The sequence below is a fragment of the Hemitrygon akajei genome, chromosome 16 (genome assembly GCF_048418815.1).
Source record: "Hemitrygon akajei chromosome 16, sHemAka1.3, whole genome shotgun sequence".
Lineage (NCBI taxonomy): Eukaryota > Metazoa > Chordata > Chondrichthyes > Myliobatiformes > Dasyatidae > Hemitrygon > Hemitrygon akajei.
The window spans coordinates 49,677,444-49,699,956 of NC_133139.1; the positions used below are offsets into that span (position 1 = coordinate 49,677,444).

The 22,513-nt window shown below is 42.0% G+C and overlaps 1 protein-coding gene across 6 annotated transcripts in view; it reads right to left on the minus strand.

The window, feature by feature from the left end:
* eps15l1a (epidermal growth factor receptor pathway substrate 15-like 1a) overlaps positions 1-22,513 on the minus strand; it is a 487,464-nt gene that overhangs the window by 10,510 nt on the left and 454,441 nt on the right. The gene's annotated exons all lie outside the window — the stretch shown is intronic.

The following is a 22,513-nucleotide window of genomic DNA, read 5'->3' on the forward strand; positions in this document are numbered from 1 at the left end:
GTGTTAACATTGGAGAAGGTTCAGAGGAGGTTCACGGGAATGATTCTGGAAATGACAGGCTTATTGTATGAGGAGCAATTGATGGCTTTGGTCTTTACCTCCTGGAATTTCTGGAAGTCGCCTGCTCCATGAGGCGAGAGAAGAGATTGCTGAGCCTCTGGCTAGGATCTTTATATCCTCATTGTCCACTGGAATGGTACCAGAGGATTGGAGGGAGGTGAAAGTTGTCCCCTTGTTCAAAAAAAGTAGTAGGGATAGTCCGGGTAATTATAGACCAGTGAGCCTTACGTCTGTGGTGGAAAAGCTGTTGGAAAAGATTCTTAGAGATAGGATCTACCGGCATTTAGAGAATCATGGTCTGATCAGGGACAGTCAGCATGGCTTTGTAAAGGGCAGATCGTGTCTAACAAGCCTGATAGAGTCCTTTGAGGAGGTGACCAGGCATATGGATGAGGGTAGTGCAATGGATGTGATCTACATGGATTTCAGTAAGGCATTTGACAAGGTACCACACGGTAGGCTCATTCAGAAAGTCAGAAGGCATGGGATCCAGGGAAGTATGGGCAGGTGGATTCAGAATTGGCTTGCCTGCAGAAAGCAGAGGGTTGTGGTGGAGGGAGTACATTTGATTGGAGGGTTGTGACTAGTGGTGTCCCACAAGGATCGGTTCTGGGACCTCTACTTTTCGTGATTTTTATTAATGGCCTAGATGTAGGGGTAGAAGGGTGGGTTGGCAAGTTTGCAAACGACACAAAGGTTGGTGGTGTTGCGGATAGTGTTGAGGATTGTCAAAGATTGCAGAGAGACATTGATAGGATGCAGAAGTGGGCTGAGAAGTGGCAGATGGAGTTCAACCCAGAGAAACTTGAGGTGGTTCACTTTGGAAGGACAAACTCGAAGGCAGAGTACAAAGTAAATGGCAGGATACTTGGAAGTGTGGAGGAGCAGAGGGATCTGGGGGTACATGTGCACAGATCCCTGAAAGTTGCCTCACAGGTAGATAGGGTAGCTAAGAAAGCTTATGGAGTGTTAGCTTTCATAAGTTGAGGGATAGAGTTTAAGAGTCGCGAGGTAATGATGAAGCTCTATAAAAACTCTGGTTAGACCACACTTGGGAGTACTGTGTCCGGTTCTGGTCGCTTCACTATAGGAAGGATGTGGAAGTGCTGGAAAGGGTACAGAGGAGATTTACCAGGATGCTGCCTGGTTTAGAGAGTATGCATTATGATCAGAGATTAAGGGAGCTAGGGCTGTACTCTCTGGAGAGAAGGATGAGGAGGGGAGACATGCTAGAGGTATACAAGATATTAAGAGGAATAGATAGAATGGACAGCCAGCACCTCTTCCCCAGGGCACCAATGCTCAATACAAGAGGACATGGCTTTAAGGTAAGGGGAGGAAAGTTCAAAAGAGATATTAGAGGAAGGTTTTTTACTCAGAGTGTGGTTGGTACGTGGAATGCACTGCCTGAGTCAGTGGTGGAGGCAGATACCCTAGTGAAATTTAAGAGACTACTAGACAGGTATATGGAGGAATTTAAGGTGGAGTGTTTAAGGGTCGGTGCAACATTGTCGGCCAAATGGCCTGTACTGTGCTGAATTGTTCTTTAGAATTTAAAAAAAGAGGGGGGGAATCTCATTGAAACCCATTGAAAGTTGAAAGGCCTAAATAGAGTGGATGTGGAGAGAACGTTTCCTATGGTGGGGGAGTCTAGGACAAAAGGGCACAGCCTTAGAATAAAGGGATGTCCATTTAAAACAGAGATGAGGAGTAACTACTTTAGCCAGAGGGGTGAATCTGTGAAATTCGTTGCTACAGGCAGCTGTAGAGGCCAGGTCACTGGGTGTATTAAATGTGGAGGTATATAGGTTCTTGATTAGTCAGTGCATGAAAGATTACAGGAGAAGGCAGGAGAACAGGGCTGAGAAGGAAATGAATTAGCCATGATAAAATGGCAGAGCAGACTCATTGGGCTGAATGGTCTAATTCTGCTCCTGTGTCTTATGGATTTAATTCACAGCTAGAATAGACTCAGAATGCAGTATAAACCACTACTGTTCCTGTTTTGCATTGTGACATGTGACTCAGAAAATGGGATTTTTATTGCTATAAACCATGCTCAGGAATAAACAAAATTCTGTAAAAGAAATTTGCAGAAACTGTCAAGGATGTTGCACTGCAACTAGTTATAAGACTTTGTTCAAAAATTAAAAAATCAGTAATCCATTTGCTATTGTTGCAAATGAAAGTGCTTAGACATCTAAAATTTGTGACAAGTAATTATCATTTATTATGTTTAATATGTCTCAACTTTTAAATATAAGCTTTGTACCCAGATGCCAAATTCCTGCTGCTCCCCATGGATCTCAAGAGTTTTTGCTCTTGCAAGATCATGGTTGAATCTCTGTTTAAACTCACCACATCATTCAAGTTTAACATGAAGAGAACTTTACATTAAATAGAATCTAAGGAGAGGACTGGATTTCAAGTTGATTAGGTTTCAACATGGAACCTATCAGCTGAGAGAATTTTAAAATGGAATGTATATAATTAACCTTGTAGCTCAAATGCTTCATTTCAGTTTTGCAACTGAGTTAAACTGTGGCCTACTTTTCAATAAACAGAAATGACTGGAAAAGTTAGGATCTTCAAGCACTAGGCAGAAATGATTAATACAAAAACAACAGCTAAATAAATACATGATGTTAACAAAATTCTCATGGAGTTAACAGGTGAGATGCAAGACTGATGATTCTCTTGGCTGTGGTATCTGCATCTGGAATTAAGCCCCAAAATCAAAGGATGGTTGCTTAGTTCTGAGAGCAGTAACTTTTTGGAAACCTCTAGCTAAAAGAGCTGTGGAGTGTTGATCACAGACTATATTTGACAAAGAGATCAATATAGTTTGGATTAAGGGATAGAGTGGAGGAAAGTGATGATGTACAATATTAAATGATCTTTTTGAGTGCTGGAGAAGGCACAAGAAGCAAAGTGATTTACTTTCTTCTCTTTCTTATGTACTTAATAAACCCCTTAGTCCTGGTACTGGTACAATCAAGAAGAAACACAACAAAATGATTACAGTCCAATGGAAGACAGGTTCCTTTTTCATCCATCCTTTTCAAAGTGTCCAAATTGCTTTACTTCACCAAGGGTGAGGGTAATATCAGGGGAGTGTCCTAGATCCTGCCATCTTCGGCTGCTTCATTATAAGTATGAGCATGGTCCTTAGTGACATATCGAGTTCAGCACTTTAGAGTCAGTCTAATACTCTGTCAAGTCACGGGTTTTAAGTGAATGTTATATGTTTTATGTTGCAGCTCTTATTTCTGGTGTGATCTTTCTGTGAAGTACATTTTGAGTATTTCTCATTTATTACCAAACAAGCACTTGATAATAATGAAGCCCTTTCTGCTGAACTGCATCATACAAAACATACCAAATTCTTAATTAGGTTTGAGAAATTTTTAGTTTTGACCAGAGCCTTCCTGACAATGTAGAGGCAATGATTTCTGCATTAGTTGAAACCAGCTTAATGTCAAATCAGTAATCAGACTGAAGGTAAATGTTTTTCTAAACTTCTTTAGATTTCTATTCTTGTAGAATCATCCATCCTCTATGCCATAAGCAGTTAAATCGGGTCAAGTGAAATCAGTTCAAAGTTTGGAACAAAATGCTTCAGGAAGATGGAGACACAAGAGACTGCAAATGCTGGAACTAAAGCAACTCACAGAACACTGGAGGAACTCAGTAGGACAGGCAGCATAGCAAGATGGGTCTGAATTCACTCATACTCACAAACATGTATTTGTAAAAGCTGTATTTGTTCTAACAAATGCTGTTGCTCAAGGGAAAAATATACCACATGTGAAGAAATTTGTCAAGAGCATAAAACTGTTTTCCTTAATGTGAAATATTGTCAAGGTTTGTACCTACAAAACATATTTAAGACATAAATAGGACAAATACAACAAAAAATAGATATTGGGTGGTGGGGGTTGCAAGAATATACAATATAACTTCTGAAGGAGTAGGAAGAAACAAAAACAAACTAACTAAAACAAAATAGAACTAGAGTCCATACTATATTAGTTGATCAGCAATCAAAGTTAATTTAAGACACATGGTAATCCATTTAATTTAACATGCTTTTCAGTATTGACAGAGTAATCCAACTACATTCCCAAATGATGCACATTATTTTACACTTTTCTCCAAATTTTCTTGCTTTGTTGAATCAAGTAAGTCTTGGCATATTAAGTTTCCATACACCTAACCTAAATTCCCCTTCTTCATGTTTGAACTTTCAGACAATGTGAGCCCCCATGAACGACAATAGAACCAAGAATATTTGTGTCCTCATCCACATCAACTCATAATCTTACTTCAGTGAAGAAAATCATAAAGAGATAAAATCTGACATCTCTCTGTAATCGGCTTTTCAGCAAAACTAAGAAGGAAATCTAAGACATATCATATCTCCATCCATCTACATATGATGGCATCAAAGTTCTTTCATCTGTGCACCAACATAATGGCTACCAGCGATGGCGTTAAATGTACACATCTATAAATGGTGCCAAATATGCATAGTAAACACAAAGTATACTGCAGATGCTGTGGTCAAATCAAGATGTACAAACAAGCTGGATGAACTCAGCAGGTCAGGCAGCATCCATTGAAAGAAGCAATCAACGTTTTCGGTCGAGACCCTTCGTCAGGACCGAAGAAGGAGGGGGCAGGGGCCCTATAAAGAAGGTGGGGGGAGGGTGGAAAACCAATCAGAGGAAAGATCAAGGGGTGGGGAAGGGGAAGCAAGGAGGGGATAGGCAGGAGAGGTGAAGAAGGAATCTAAGGGGAAAGCACTATGGGTAGTAGAAGAAGGCAGAGTCATGAGAGGTGATAGGCAGCTAGAAGAGGAGACAGAGTGAAGGTGGGATGGGGGAAGGGAGAGGTAGGGAATTACCGGAAGTTGGAGAATTCGACGTTTATACCAAGGGGCTGGAGACTACCCAGACGGTATATGAGATGTTGTTCCTCCAACCGAAGTTTGGCCTCATCATGACAGTAGAGGAGGCCATGTATGGACATATCCAAATGGGAATGACAGGGAGAGTTGAAGTAAGTGGCAACCGGGAGATCCTGTCTGTTGTGGCGGACGGAGCGTAACTGCTCGACGAAGCAGTCCCCCAATCTGCGTTGGGTCTTGCCGATGTAGAGGAGGCCGCACCGGATGCAATAGATTACCCCAACAGACTCACAAGTAAAGTGTTGCCTCACCTGGAAGGACTGTTTGGGGCTCTGAATGGTGGTAAGAGATGAGGTGTAGGGACAGGTGTAGCACTTACACTTGCAGGGATAAGTGCCAGGTGGGAGATCTGTGGGGAGGGACGTGTGGACCAGGCAGTCGCGGAGGAAACGATCCCTGCGAAAAGCAGAGAGGGGTAAAGAGGGAAGATGTGCTTAGTGGTGGGGTCCTGTTGAAGGTGGTGGAAGTTGCGGAGGATAATATGCTGGATTCGGAGGCTGGTGGGGTGATAGGTGAGGACGAGGGGGACATGGTCCCTGTTGTGGTGACAGGAGGATGGGGTGAGGGCTGAAGTGCGGGAAATGGAGGAGATGCAGGTGAGGGCTTCGTTGATGACGACAGAAGGGAAACCACGATTCTTAAAGAAAGAGGACATTTGGGATGTCCTGGAACGGAAAGCCTCATCCTTGGAGCAGATGTGGGAATACGGAATAGAATTTTTGCATTTGGCAGGGTGGGAAGAGGTATAATCAAGGTAGTTATGGGAGTCAGTGGGTTTATAGAAGATGTCAGTGGATAGTCTATCTCCAGAGATGGAGACCGAGAGATCGAGAAAGGGGAGAGAAGAAATGTCCAAGATGGACCAAGTGAATTCGAGGGCTGGGTGAAAGTTAGAGGCAAAGTTAATGAAATTGACGAGCTCAGCATGGGTGCAGGAAGCAGCACCAATGTAGTCATCAATGTATCGAAGGAAAAGTTGGAGAGCAGTACCAGTATAGATTTGGAGCATAGACTGTTCCACATAACCCACGAAGAGGCAGGCATAGCTAGGGCCCATACGAGTGCCCATAGCTACACCCTTGGTCTACACCCAAATATGCATAGTCAGTGGCTCCTTAACATCTGAAAAGTCTACATAAAGTGCACAGACTGTTAAGATGTGAAATACAAAAGGCTCAAAAGATGTGTTCAGTTTATTCAAGAGACCCTCTCAGAATGCCTCTGGAACATTACATGCTTTTGCAGCATGGAGAGTGGTCAGCCTTATGACATAAACCCTTAGAGGGATGACAACTGTAAAATATCAATTATACAGATATTAGACCATAAGACATAGGAGCAGAATTAGGCCATTTAGCCCATCATGTTTGCTCTGCCATTTCATCATTGCTGATCCATTTTCCTCTCACCCCCCAGTCTCTTGCCTTTTCCCCCATTGACTGCTTCACTTTTCTAAAAATTAATAAAATACAGTAAAGCTCTGACAATCCAGTATCCGACAATTTAGAATTCCTCACAGTTCAGCATATGGCACACCAAGAGATATTTACTATGCTCTCCTTCAGTTCACTGCAGCCTTGTTCCTGTGCTTTGTGTAAAATCATTGAGCCTCATTTTGTTTACTCTTTAAACTTAGCTGGATCACTGGAAAATTTACTTTAGCACTGTGTAACATAAATTCGTGAATTAAATCTGCTAATCTGGTTCTCTTAATGTCCAAGCATGCCAGATTATCAGATTTTATTGTATTTACCAAATTTATTGGTTTTACATCCCCCAAGATCAATGTAATGGTTTAGTTGTCACTTACCTTAAACTCAGGGATCTACTCAGGCATCCATCACTGGATCCAGTAATGTTGGATCATATTAAATCTCCACAGAAATATTATGAATTCCTTCTACATTGTACGATTCATGATTGGAACACCTTGGAGCATACAGTCTTCCCTACTACTCTCCTTGTATCATACAGAAGAAGCAAGTCTACAGTGTTCCTCATCAATCTCCATGAGATAATTCTTTAAACCATACAGCTCCATTATTTCTACATTAAATCATCTTCTATCTCCAAACCACCACAAAATTTCTTTCTTCTCCATATTGTTCCCAATCAGGCAAGCAACACTCAATCATGTCCTGAGTCTTCATGAAATGTGGCATCCTTTGAAGAATGGCTATTATTATTCTTATGGCTATGTTCAATCACCCTCCCATGAGCTGATCTTCAAAACCTTTGCATGCAAACTGATTTTTTCTGATTCCTTATTTTGGCTGGTAAGAAGTGAAATGCTACTTCTTACCAAATTACTCTTCAGAAATTGTTCAACTTGAGATGATGTATGCTCTGCATCAAATGAGACAAAGATATCCCTCTATTCTGTGTGCTATGTGGTGCACAGCCCTTAGTCTATTCAGTTTTACTTCAATTATCTCAAGTTCCTGTTCGTTACTATCAAAAGATTGTCCACACCTTTTCCATATAACCTTTATGGCCACACAGGAATAATCTTATAGTCACACCCTGACCTAGACTGATGATCTACGGAGTTGTGTTCTACACTCCCGACATATCAAATGGCCAGATCTTCTATATTATCCACAAGTTTCTCCAATAGACAAATACTGACTACATCATGAGTTCTTCTGGCCTTGCTTTACATTTCCTACAATATCACCAGCCTGCATCTTCATTTACACACCCTTGTTTTGGTGATTAATTCTCAGCTTCTGAGCTGAATTCACTTCATATCTTGCTTCACACCTGTTCATGTACTTGCACCAAATATGTCACATTCTGTACCCTTGCAGCGACAAAAATAGTATCTACTGTTTAGAATATGTTAATCATCTTTCCTGATATCTGAATGTGTGCTCAAAAGGTACAAGTCTCTACAGTCTCTGACAGTGCTTTCTTCTAATTGCTAATGGTTTCATTTTCATCCTTATCTTCTGTTTCAATGTTATTTGCCTTTAAGAAAATCTCCATATTTGTCAGAATTACCAAGATTTCAAATGTAACTGGTCTGAGATGGGAATATTTCATACTGCTTTCCACTTACAGACGCTAAGCATGTCTTCTTATCAGCCTCAAATTCAGCAGGAATTGCCTTTCTCTTTGTGCACTGACTGTACCTCTGGCCAGCGTCGATCCACTGTCAATTGCTAGGATTAACCCCACCAACACACACATGCAACCACTTTGCATGTGATCCTTTGCCATATCATTCCCATTAGGAGTGTAAAATACATAATTTCTGTAGGTGTGTAACTTCTGATGAAGTTCATTGTAGACACAAGAAACTCAAACAAGGGACTTGTGTTTTATTCAATAGCTCTTCACAGAATGTCTCTCAGAATTTCTCTTTACATTTTTGAAGCAGAGTGCAGTTAGTTATACAATAGACAAGGTAGCAATTGATGCTCATAACAAATATGTATAATGCAAATGGAAGTAATGTATACTTTAAAAAACTAAAAGAATTTAACTAATGAGAAGTATGCTCAGCTTTGTGGACAATTTGATAAAATCAAATGCAAAGGGCATGCAAAACTGATACCATCATTAATCACAAGTACCAAGAAAAGGTAATTTTTTTTAAGAAAATGAGGCAGACCTCCTTAAACAAGAAAATACCATCCAGAAGAGAGATGTCTTTTTCCATGTTGTAGATTAAACCTTCGAAAATCAGGTTCTTACAGAGCAACATTATTACCTTATACCAATATAACCTTGCAACTTCCCTGTTGTTATGTATTGAGGTTTTTGCTAAAAGATTCAAGATTGTTTATTGTCATTTTTCAGTACACAAGTGCAAAGGAGAACAAAATGATTATTACTGTGAATCCAATGCAGCATAAAAACCCCAATAAGCATAAAGAACACACTGAAATAACAAAAATAAAACACAATAAATATAAATATAAAAGCAATCTTATAAAACAATCTTCCAAGAGGACTACAACCTTGTTATTGGGTTTGGAGGCTTGTGGGCCTCAATGACACAGAGAGTTATGTTGGCTAGAGTCAGGGCTTCGTGCCTTGTCTCTTGGTAGATTCACCCATGCCAAACAGGTCAAAGGGTAGAAGCCAGACTAAGAGTGGTCCAACAGTCCTCCAGTTTCAGCGGTTCAGCTCAGGGCTAACAACCCTGACTGGTAAAACAAAATTGTTATGGAAACAGCAATAAAGAATCCTTCTACATCTGAGTGTGACAGTATTCCTGAGTCTCGACCCGGGACTCGTCCACAAAGTAAAAGCATACTTCTCATCAGTTAAATTCTTTTAGTTTTTTAAAGTATACATTACTTCCATTTGCATAACTGACTGCAGTGAAAACCGAGAGCAAGCTACTGACACAATGAAGGAAGCCAGAGGCGGTGTGCCAGACATGGAGGACCTTCATTGCTGCCCTAAATGCCAATGGTGTAATGGGCAGTTATGTAATAAAACACAATGTACAAATAACTGTCATATAAATAGACTGTATGCACATAAAGTGATGTTTGGTGATATGTATGTAATGATAGTGGGCTGGGATAATGGGTAGAGGTGTTGATCAGTTTGATAGCTTGTGGCTGGTGTGGATAATCCATAGCCACTTCCATAATGTGAGTGGGGCAAACAGGTCATAAGGTGAGAGGGATACTTCATGATATTAACCATGACAGCACAGTGGTTACTGTGATGCTATTACAGCTTGGAGCCCAGAGTTCAATCCCAGCATCCTCTGTAAGGAGTCTGTACATCCTTCCTCGTGGAATGTGTAGGTTTTCCCCAGGTGCTCTAGATTCTTCCCACATTCCAAAACTGTATCTTGTACCCTACTCAGTGCTAATAAATATAAATATAAAAGCAATTTTATAAAACAGTCATATATCTCTAAATAAATATGAAACCCCTTTTTGATCGGGCATCTCTCGAGATGCAGCTCATCAGCCCCTTGCTAACAGCTACTGGACTCGGGTGGGAAAACCACCTTTCTCAGACTCAGTATGCCTGGGGTCGACATGATTTGTGACCCGCCAAACCTGCGAGGTTGGGATGTCTCGGCTACCCGAACCCTGGTCTGTGTGAATTCTGTGCAACTTACTGCCCCCATGCAATCTCCTGGCAGCAAGAAATAACAGACTGGACACAGCATACAGTTATAAAGGAAGTATATTTATGAATGTTAACTTGATGAGAGTTATTAAAGAAAAGAAAGAAAAAAAACAAAAAGGTCCTATCATAATTAATCAGTCAAATGTGTACAGGTTTAAGCTCAAATCTTCCGAAAGCCGTCGTGTCCGATGTACTCACGGCACCAACTCCTATTCACTGATGCTCAGTAGAATTCCTCCTCTTGGGCTCCATCGGACTGCACATTCCTGCCAGCTCAATTCCTATGGCCGGTTCTCTCTCTATCTCCCACCAAAAAGACCTCGACCCGCCTCAGTATCTGTCACAAAACCTCTCCCACAGCATTCTCTAGAACCTTCTCCCAGTCCCACTCTTCTGATTGGATGATACAACATTCCTAAGCACTCTTATCTTTAACAGTAACCCCAACACTACCAGAACACACTGCTTTTACAGAAAACCATTACATGAAATACCCTACAACATTAGCAGTAAAATCTTTACCAGGGCATGACACGCTCACCCCACCAAAAATAGTCATGTCCTCCTGACTTTGAAATTTATCAACCCATCATTAATAACACAAAGGAATTTCATGATGTCAGGAACTCCAAACCAACATTCTGGTCTCCCAGTGTGACACAGGCCAGCCTGTCTGGGAGTTTCCTGACTCTTTGAGACCCCCTTATCCCATCATCTATTTCTTCAGTCTCAACTCCTTGGGATCTTTCCTGTCTATTTGGAGAGACCTCCTACTGTCCATTACTCGTGCCTTACAGCAACTCAGCTCCTCCTGTTACCTGACAGAGTTCAGCTTCATGCCCAATTCCTTTTGAACCCATTTCCCTCCATTGTCCAACCTCAAGCCTCCCTGCCCACTCTAGTCCCCCACCTCCTCACCCCGGTTACATCTACACCAGCATGGGGAGTTTCGGGAATCTCTTCATTATTGGGGAGTTTGCATAAGGTAACATATACCACACCCCCACTTCCTCATCCTCTGAGTCTGTACAGCATTCAGTGGTTAGGTCCCCTTCAGGTCTCTCCACGGATTGTCTTTCTGCTCTCCCCCTTCGGTGCAGAGTCCTCCTACTAGGTGTAGGGTCCATGTCAGGTTCTGGGTCAAAGTGTCCCTCCTGTCCTAGAGGTAAAAGGTGGTTCTCATGGAGACTTTTGACAGGCCCATTCCCATCTTCTGGCTTCATTCACCAGAAAAATTGGCACATTTGGCATCTGACTCTCCATTGCGTAAGGCCTAGCCACCCAGCAGTCAGCCAACTTATGTTTCCCTGGTAACCCCAAATTCCTTATTAGAATTCTGTCTCCAGGGAGGGAGGTGTCACTGGTACAGATGATGCTGTTATTCCTTGCATAGTCAGTAATGCCCTTGTGCCCAGCCATATATGCCAGGAATCATTAACACATTTTTTGAATTTTTTGTGCTTTGGTGGCCTTTGCCCTCTTGATGCCTAAGAGGAGGTTCCTCCTGGATGCTCTGAGAACTGTTTTGTCTGCAGACTTGAAGGCATTAACAAGTAGCGCATCTCTGTGTTCAGTCAGGGCTTTTGGTTGGGCAGTGAGATGACCATCTTTGAGGTACTGATGTCAGCTAGACACTTCAAGATGTAGCCGGTGACGGATGAGATATATCTCCTCCTTCTGTGTCTTCTCATTGTGTGGTAGCCTCCTTGAATATCTGCCAGTAGTCAGTGCAAACAATCTTGAAACACAGAGATTGCCTCATTAGGCCATACTGTGAAGGTATTTTCATTTCAGTAGCAGCTGGTATGCTGGAATTAACATTTTGGAGGTGTGGTCAGAGAGGCCAAGATGAGGACATGGGGTGGTTTTGTAAGCAACACGTCTATTTGCATAAGCGTAATCCAGTCTATTTGTTCCCCTAGTTGCGATAGTGACATGTTGGTAGGTTTTGGGTAAAATGTCCTGCAAATTAACAAGATGGAAGTCTCCTGCAATTATGAAGAGACTGTCCAGGAACTTATTTTGTAGCGAACTGTGTGTCCTTGGCATTAGCACTCGGGTGGGGGGGGGGGGGGGGGGAGGTATATACAGCAGTAATGAACACAACATTAAACTCCCTGAGCAGATAATGTGACCAGCATTTAATTGTAAGATATTCAATTGCCACAGAACAGTGACTGCTAGCTGCAGAACAGTTTTGTCCACCAATCTTTGTCGATGTACATACAGAGTCTGCCTCCTTTAGATTTCCCCAACAGGGAGTCCTATTGACACAGAATAGAGTCATCAAGTTGAAACACTGAATCGGGCATGTTGTTTGGACACATTTCAGTGAAAGCCAGAATGTAGCAGTTTCTCATCTTTCTGTGGGTTCAGTCTCAGTCAGTCCATTTTGTTTTTAGTAAACAGACATTGGCCAGGAAAAGTGATGGCACAGCCAGCCTGGTCAGTTTAGGTCTTAGCTTAGCTAGTGCCCTGGCTCTCTTGCCATGTTTCTGCTTCCTCTTGCACTGCTTTTATTTGGAGTTTGCTCAGCTGAGACACAAAGGCTAGACTTCTGCTACTGGGCCTTGTGACAGTAGAAGCCCCAGTCCTCTGAGCATCATTATTAGCTCTGTTGCCGGCAGGTTAGAAGTAACTTTATTACTTACATCCTTCATATACACGAGGAGTAAAAATCTTTACGTTAAGTCTCCGTTCAAAAGTGAAATGTGCAATTATAGTAATTTATAATAAATACGTACAACAGGATAGTCAATATAACATAAAAACACAGTTGCATCAGCACGAATAAAGCAGTTTGATAGACTGATGGAAGAAGCTGTCCCAGAGTCTGTTGTTCCTGTGCTTATGCTGCGGTACCATTTCCCGGATGGTAGCAGCTGGAACAGTTTGTGGTTGGGGTGACTCAGGTCTCCAATGATCCTTGGGGCACTTTTAACACACCTGTCTTTGTAAATGTCCCAAATAGTGGAAAGTTCACATCTACAGATGTGCTGGGCTGTCCACACCACTCTCTGTAGAGTCCTGCAATTGAGGGAAGTACAGTTCCCATACCAGGCAGTGATGCAGCCAGTCAGGATGCTCTCAATTGTGCCCCTATAGAAAGTTCTTAGAATTTGGGGGGCCATACCAAACTTCTTCAACTATCTGAGGTGAAAGAGGCGCTGTTGTGCCTTTTTCACCATACAGATGGTAGATATAGACCACATGAAATCCTCGGTGATGTTTATGCCGAGGAAAAGCCATTCACCCTCTCAACCCCAGATCCATTGATGTCTATAGGGGTTAGCCTGTCTCCATTCCTCCTGTAGTCCACAAACAGGTCCTTTGTTTTTGCAACATTGAGGGAGAGGTTGTTTTCTTGACACCACTGTGTCAGAGTGATGACTTCCTCTCCATAGGCTGCCTCATTATTATTTGAGATTAGGCCAATCAGTGTAGTGTCATCAGCAAATTTAATTAGCAGACTGGAACTGTGGGTGGTGACACAGCAATGGGTATACAGAGTAAAGGAAGGGGCTTAGTACATAACCCTGAGGGGCACCTGTGTTGAGGGTCAGAGAGGTAGAGGTGAGGGAGCACACTCTTACCACTTGCTGGTGATCTGACAGGAAGTCCAGGATCCAGCTACACAAGACAGGGTGAAGGCCAAGGTCTCTGAGCTTCTTGTCAAGCCTGAAGGGCATTATGGTCTTGAATGCTGAACTGTAGTCCAGGAACAGCATTCTCACATAAGCATCCCTCTTCTCCAGATGTGTCAGGATGGTGTGTAGAGCTGTGGCTATTGCATGGTCTGTCGATTGGTTGTGTTGGTAGGCAAATTGTTGGGAGTCCATTGTGGATGGCAGCATGCTGCAGTTGGAGTTCTTGACCAGCCTCTCAAAGCATTTGCTTATTATTGAAGTGAGTGCAACAGGACGCCAGTTGTTCAGACATATTACTTTGGTCTTTTTAGATACAGGGACAATGGTGGATGTTTTGAAGCAGGAGGGCACTCCATACTGAGAGAGGGAGAAATTAAAAATGTCTGGAAACACACCTGCCAGTTGTGCCGGGCAACTTCCTGAGTACTTGCCTTGGGATGTCGTCCGGTCCCACAGCCTTACGACTGTCCACCTGTTGGAAGTACCTGCTTACTTTGGCCTCAGAGATGACCAAGCTGCCGGTTACATCACCTGCAGGTCTGCTCAGGGGCTCAGTATTGGCGACATCGAATCGAGTGTAAAAATTGAGTCTGGGAGAGAGGCATCGATGTTGGAAACTCCACTGCATTTACCTTTGAAGTCTCTGATGGTGTGCAGACCTTATAAGCTGCGTATTTGCAAAGCTTTGGTTGATTGAAATCCTTGACTAGAAACTTCGGAGGAGTGTCTAAGAATTTAAAGCTAGCTTCATTATTAGGAGCAAGAGAAGCGGCTGCATCTCTGTGTGCCTCCATTTTTTGAAAAACAAGCTCACCCAGTGCTCACCAGTTATGATGAAACCTAATCATCTACACAGCACTCAAAATTAGCCAAATATCTGTCACAATTCCAAGACAGGAAGAATCACCCAGTTCATGATATAACACAAATCATGATATGAAATATTGCCCTAGACTTAGAATGGTGATGAATTCAATACATTTTATATTACAGTATGGGTTCCACAATATTGAAATACAAAAGCTCTTCACATTCAGTTGATTCCAGGTAATTAAGTTTGAATTTCACTTCTAGTCACTGTATCTCCCTTCAGTTCCTGGAGAAGTTTAACACAGCTTGTCAGTGAAAGATCAATCTGCCATCTCTATGTGCGGCCTAAAACATCCAGCCTGCTAGCAGACAAAATGGCAGCCTCTACTGGCAATATTTGGAAAATACACTCAGTGGCCACATTATTTGGTACACCTGCTTGTTAATGCAAATATCTAATTAGCCAATCACATGGTAGCAACTCAAGGCATAAAAGCACGCAGTCATCGTCAACAGGTTTAGTTGTTGTTCAGCCCAAACATCTGAATGGGAAAGAAATGTGATCTAAGTGACTTTGACCGTGGAATGATTGTTGGTGCCAGATGGGAGGTTCGAGTATCTCAGAAACTGCTGACCTCCTGGGGTTTTCACACACAACGGTCTCTAGAGTTTACAGAGAATGGTGCATGAAACAAAAAACAATCAGTGAGTGGCTGTACTGTGGGCAAACACACCTTGTTTATGAAGAGAGGTCAGAGGAGAATGGCCAGTCTGATTCAAGCTCACATGAAGGTGACAGTAACTCAGATAGCTACACTTTACAACAATGGTATGCAGAAGGGCATTTCTGAACACACAGATTGAACCTTGGAGTAGATGGCCTACAGCAACAGAAGACCACAAACAAGCACTCTGTGGTACCTAATAAAGTGGCCACTGAGTGTACACAATGGCAATTATGAAACTTTCAAAGTTTGTATTAGTATGCTGTGTGCTATGCATGTAAATGAGTAATTTTGGATTAAACACAATATTTTTAAACAGGAGTTCTGACAGTGCACAACTTTTAGCAAACAACATTCAGTCAATGAGTGTACCAGGACTTTCGAGTACTTGTGTGGATGCAATGCGAACAAATACAATGAGATGGAGGAACAACTGGAGTCTACTTTCTTAGTCAACAGGAGTACGGAAGGACAGGCCAATCCTCCCCTCATGTTCAGCAACGGAACAGCTTCTTCTTTGGGGATTTTGCATTCAAGGTAGCAAAGGGTACCTTTCATCATCTACCGAGAAAGTGTTTCAGACCCAAACTCTGAAATATGCCAATATAGGCTCGAATATTCCATTTGGACAAAAATAGTTGTTACTGCCAGAAAGAAGCCACTTATCTCATCAGGTCCACATTGATCTTATAAAGCAGTCTGTAAATCCTTTCAATGTGTTGTCACTGTCATTGTCTTCACTGTGCCCACTCAATTTCTTCTCATTCTTTCATCTTCCCTAGATGCAGTGCCAGATCAAAACTGATTAAGTCTACTGAACAATTTTGCCAAATTTAACAATCACATAAGTTCGATCTTTTGCAATAGCTATAACTAGCAGATCCCTACTTCATCAATATTAGCTAGATTCAAGACAAGAGATGAAAGGTCATGGTCTAATATACTGTAATCATCAACAACCAAATTAGGGACAGGAAGATATTTGATGTCAGTACACATAATGCTGGCGCTACATGTCTAAAATTACTCACTGGGGTATTAGCAGACTTTGCTGATCTCATCTTGGATGCATTCATTGCCCAGTGCTAAATCTACATCTAATCATATGTCAACAATTTGTTAAAGAGCAACAGTGGTGGTATCCACTAATCATGGTGTTGGTGGCAGTGGAACCCTACAAGAATCAGGATGCATTGCTCTGTAGTGTGAATTCCTCAGAACAAGAAAGTATTAATATTAAATTTCCAACTGGTAGGTTGCCTAATAGCAAGTAAAATCTATGGGATTTGAACCACTTCAATTTTATTGCTCTTCTCCTTGGGAGAAACCTGTAGTGAAGCAGATGATAGCTTTGTTAAGCATTTTTTTCTCATTTATGAGTTGATTTCAAATCATGTAAAGTATCCAGTGGCTGAAGACACTGCTGACACAGGGTAGGTACTGTACCATGACTAAGCTTTTCAAAACAGTACATTCAGATGAGACCACAAATCAAGGGAAAATAAACACACTTGTAAAGCTTTAGATAAACTGTTTTTGGTACAGATCTAAATGCTGGGATCAGCAGAATTATATCAGTTTGACACTGAGGCATAGCTCTAAAGCTGCTGCCTCATAGTTTCAGCAAACTGGATTCAACCCTAGGCTTCCCTGATGCTTGAGTCTGTAAGTTCTCCTTATGCCCATGCACCACCTCACCACCCCAACACTGGACACTCAGGTTTTCACCCACACTCTAAAGATATACAAATCAGTAAGTTAACTGGCAATGCAAATTACTGTTGTTGTGTAGGTCAGTGGTATAATCTGAGAGTGTTGATGGGAATATGGTACCCTTTGGCACAGTGTCCATGCTGACCAAGGTGCCTACCTGTGCTAGTCCTAAGTCCCCATATCCCTTTAAACCAGGGGTTCCCAACCTAGGGTCCATGGACCCCTTGCTTAATGGTATTGGTCCATTGCATAAAAAAGGTAGGGAACCCCTGCGAGTCTAAACCTTTCCTACCTATGTACCTATTTAAATGAGTTTTAAACATTGTAATTGTACTTACCTCTGCCACTTTCTCTGGCAGCTCTTTCCATATAGAAAGTAATCTGTGTGTGAAAAAGTTGTCCCTCAGGTCTTTTCATTCCTCTCTGAACTTAAACCTATGCTCTCCAGTTCTTCTGTACTGGAATAAAGTCTGTGACTATCTACCTGACCTATGCCCCTCATAACTTTATAAACCTCAATAAGGTTACTCCTCATCCTCCTACATTCCAGGGAAAACAGTTCCAGCCTATCCAATCTCTATTTATAGTTCTTGCCCTCCAATCCTGATTAATATCCCTGTGAATCTTTTCTGAACTCTCTTCAGCTTGGTAACATCCTTCATTTAGTTCGACGACCAGAACTGCATACAATACTCCAAGTATGGTCTCACCAATGACTTGCACAGCTGTAATTTCCTTCCATATTGTAAAGAAAATAAGACGCATGGAAATTTAACAATAATTTTGATCAAAATGTTATCATGAACAATGTCTTAAGAATGCTGTAAAAATTCGTTCACACATTAATTAAGGCAAGGAAGGGAATCTGATCAAAACAAAATGGCATTATATCATTTCTGCACATGAAAAATGTGGATGTCCTAGTCTTTGTCGGTGAGAGGGTTTCGAATTCACTTTTCAGTCTATGTTCTGTTTCATTTTAGTGCTTAGTAATTTAAAGATTAGGACCTGTGAGATCTCAGGCTCGGCAAGAGAACTGAATTATAACAATACGGCAGGTTAACAGAGGCACAGATCAAGGTGAAAATTTTTTTTAATGAATTTGTACATGATATTCAGTTTGATAGGAATTCAATGGATGCACCAGGCCAGATGAAACTTGATTGCATATCAAAATGTAAGAATCGTATCATGGTTAACATGTCATTTTCCTCTCTATTTGTCAATCATTATTTTTGTAAATAAATGTATGTTTTATAAAGAATTGTCGATATCATGTACATCATTAAGTGAAAGTTGTTCTACCTACAAACTGTGACAAGATCGTTAAATTTTGAAATATATCACTAATAACAATAAGTAATAAATTAAAACTGGAAGGCAGGTTAACAGAGCCACAGGTCAAGATGAAAAATTTTAAATATAAACTTATTCAGAACAGTTGCACAAGGTGGTTGAACTTGTGCATGAATTCCCAAATTTAGATGCATCTTGGAAAGACGTATCATTCAACATCCAGCTACTTTTCCATTGACATGTGCTTCTCAAGTGCCCTTAACTCTCAAGCAACAAATCCTAGGGGAACACATCAGAAATTCTGGGCTCAGATCATTACTCTTTCACTATCCCACACCACCTCTTCAAAGTCAGGCATGTTTTGCATGCACAATGGTGGAAGGAAATCATCTGCAAAAAATGAAAACCCGTGGTAATATGTAAACTTGTTATTGTCTTTTCTAACTGTTTTTTTCAATCCTGTTTAATCCTGTGTGTTATCTCTGTGAGGTTAGCTGTTATAAACAACCCCAACTGACTTCTCTGATCAGGAACCTCACCAAAGCATAATAAGGCAGTATCATATGATTGCCTCCCATTTCAATTTTTACACATATGTGGATTCATTATTTAGAGCTTCAGGGTCAACAAATTAGAGCAAGACAAAATGTCAATCTCTAATTGAGCATAACAAAGAACAGCTTAGTGTTGACTTGTTTGTCCTCAGTCTGCCACACCCAAAGATAGATTTCTCCAGGTAGTTAATGTGGTTACCCCAAGGTAACAAGCCCTTTATGCAAAAGGCAATGCTTCTTAGATTTGCAGAACTCTCACGCATGTCAAATCAAAGCATCTTAACTTTGATCTGTCAGCTCAGCAATTCGAAAACCATATTTCACTATCTTGTAAACACCTTACTCAGGAAATCTTTCCCCTCCCAAAACAAACTATCTTTAAATGTAGACTGAAGTGCCACCCTCAGGAGCAATAGTGAACTTACAGGAACCGATGAGGTCCTGGTTTACATCTATTATTCAACAATCTGCGCAGCAATGACAAAATCAAATTGGACTCAGTGTTTGCAGAGTGAGGTATGACACCAAAGCCTACATTTTACTGCCAGCCTTGTGTCTCTTTACTGGAAAAGAATGTACATGGACAGTTGATCTTTATCACGCTAAGCTGCCCTTGTGTGTAGTTGGTGAGATACCAAAAGGGCATCTGCTTTTGTGGTCTTCTCAGAAAAGCATTCAGGATAGGAAGAGAGGGAAAAGCACCTCTGCACCTTCACAGAAAGCATGGTTAATACATGGATCAGCTTTATGTAAGATTCTATCAGGTAATAAAATATTAAGCAAAAATCTGTCAGGTTGGGCATTTCTTGATTTCTATTTAATACTCAGGGTATAGGAGGCTCTGGATAGAGGTAGTACATTTGCTATCTGGCAGCTGCACTCTACCTAGGAAGGTGGCTGGGCATCACTAGTCTTCATCCATTTCCTAAATCTCCCACTTCTGCCTCCAAGTGGCACACCCCAGTCCACTGCTAAAGCTCATGAAGGGGTGGTATTAACATGGCACCACTGGGCGAAGGACCTCGTCAATGTAGTCACTGGCCAGGGCAGATGAGTTCCTCAAAGAACTACAACAGCCACGTGTTCGAGACCAGGGCGAACCACTGAGTTAGAGGACATCAGATATAGTCTGGCCTGGAGAGGGATGGGTGCCGCCAAGCCCAAGACACACGAAAGCAGGTTGTGGGCTCTGAACCGAACTGATTTAAAACTCAGATAAAAGCATCAAATATTGAAATGGAGAAAAAAAAGCCATTTTAAAACCTTGATATGTTAAAATTTACAACTTGTAGCTGTTTTCAAAAGGGAGAAGCGTTCTTCAGAAGGTTTCAGAAAGTTTCAGATTTAACAGCAAAAAAATGATTAAAGAAGCACCTACATTCAATGTGGTATGCATAAAACAGATAAGATCAAAACTTTGCTGGGATGAACCTTTACTTTGGTTAAGAATAAGTTGGTCTCATGCTCAGAAAAGATCTGTACCTACTTTGAAATGCACTTCCTTTAAAATTTCATGACTTCCAAGAAAGATCTCTGAATGAAACATAAATATATTGCTGATGCACTCAACTTGTAGGGAAAGTGGAGATCGTGTGAGAGTTTGGGAGATATGGAGGTCATAGTAAACAGATATGGATATGCAATGTGTATGGACACAAGGGAGGAGAGGGCTATATCCTCAAGAGACTGAGGCAAACATGAACCTAGAAGCAAGAAAGAGTTGCACAAATCTACAAGTGAGGGAGTGGGCGCAAAACCTGTAAAATGTTGGCTATTAAGATTGTGGGGAACAGCAGTGTTAACTAGCATGAAAGGGAAGGGATAACAAGTCTACAAGGATGTGAGGATGGATAGGACCTCTATTCCTGGGGAAATACCTTCAGCTGGAAAACATTCTCCTCCCACGGCCCTCAGTTTAACAAACAAAATAAACTGATCTATCTTAATACCTTCAGAATTAAAGAATGTGCTACAATTCTACTTTTTGTGCTTTTTCACATGTACATCAAAATATCTTTCCACATTTCCTTCAAGTTATGTATACCATTCTTTAAAACAGCACAAGTCTTAATGCAACATCTTTTAAATTACAAACCATTGATCTGCTTGCAAACTCAACTGCATATTTAAATGTATGACATTTAAAATTCATGTAATGCCTATTACTGCACTTCTAGTGTCATCACAGTGGAAGTCAGATTGTATCTCAAGTAGCTGAATATGTGGACATAGCAACAGCTATGAATCATGACTGTTTTTACTAGTAAAGTTGAAGACCTGTGTATTATTCCTCTTGAAATTGTTTCAACTTTGAAACTGGCACCATCTTAAGTGATATGAAACATTGCCTGGAAGTATCTGCCACAGCTATAAATTGTAACCTAACTGGCCTAATTTATCAACGACGCATCGATGACATCACTGTGTCCAAGACCATCACTACACGTGCTAACCAGAAGCCATGGATGACCGCGGAGGTGTGTGCACTGCTGAGGACCTGTGACTCCACCTTCACAGCAGGTGACAAGGCAGCCCTAACAACAGCAAAGGGCCAAACTGTCCCAGGCCATCAGAGAGGCAAAGCGTGCACACGTCCAGCGAATCCACGGCCACTTCCAGGGCGGTGGTAACACACGGAGCATGTGGAAAGGCATTCAGGACATCACCAACTACAGGACAACATCACCTGACTGTGCGGGTGATGCCTCCCTCCCAGATGCGCTGAACAACTTCTACGCTTGTTTTGAGGCAGAAAGTGACGTGGCGGCAAGAACGTCCACCCCTCCTCCAAATGACCAGGTGCTGTGTCTCACTGTGGCCGATGTGAGAAGAACCCTGTGCAGGGTCAACCCACAGAAGGCTGCTGGACCAGACAATATTCCTGGTAGAGTGCTTAGAGGATGTGCAGACCGGCTAACAGATGTTCTCACTGACGTCTTCAACGTCTCCCTGAGCAGCGCCATCGTTCCAACTTGCTTCAAGGCTGCCACCATCGTCCCCGTGCCGAAGAAGTCTTCAGTGTCGTGCCTCAATGACTGCCGTCTACTCACCGTGCACTCACATCCATCATCATGAAGTGTTTCGAGAGGCTCGTCATGAGGCACATCAAGACCCTGCTACACCCCTCACTGGACCCCCTGCAGTTTGCGTACCATCCCAACCGCTCAACAGACGACACCATTGTCATCACCCTCCACCTGGCCCTAACCCACCTGGACAAAAAAGACACGTACGTTCGAATGCTGTTCATAGACTTCAGTTCAGCATTCAACACAATCATTCCTCAGAAACTGATTGGAAAGCTGAGCCTACTGGGCCTGAACACCTCCCTCTGCAAATGGATACTAGACTTCCTAACTGGGAGACCTCAGTCAGTCTGGATCGGAGGCAGCATCTCCAACACCATCACACTGAACAGGGGGCCCCCCCAGAGCTGGGTGCTCAGTCCACTGCTGTTCAGTCTGCTGACCCATGACTGTGCTGCAACACACAGCTCGAACCACATCAAGTTCGCCGATGACACAACCGTGGTGGGTCTCATCAGCAAGAACGACGAGTCAGCATACAAAGAGGAGGTGCAGCGGCTAATGGACTGGTGCAGAGCCAACAACCTGTCTCTGAATGTGAACAAAACAA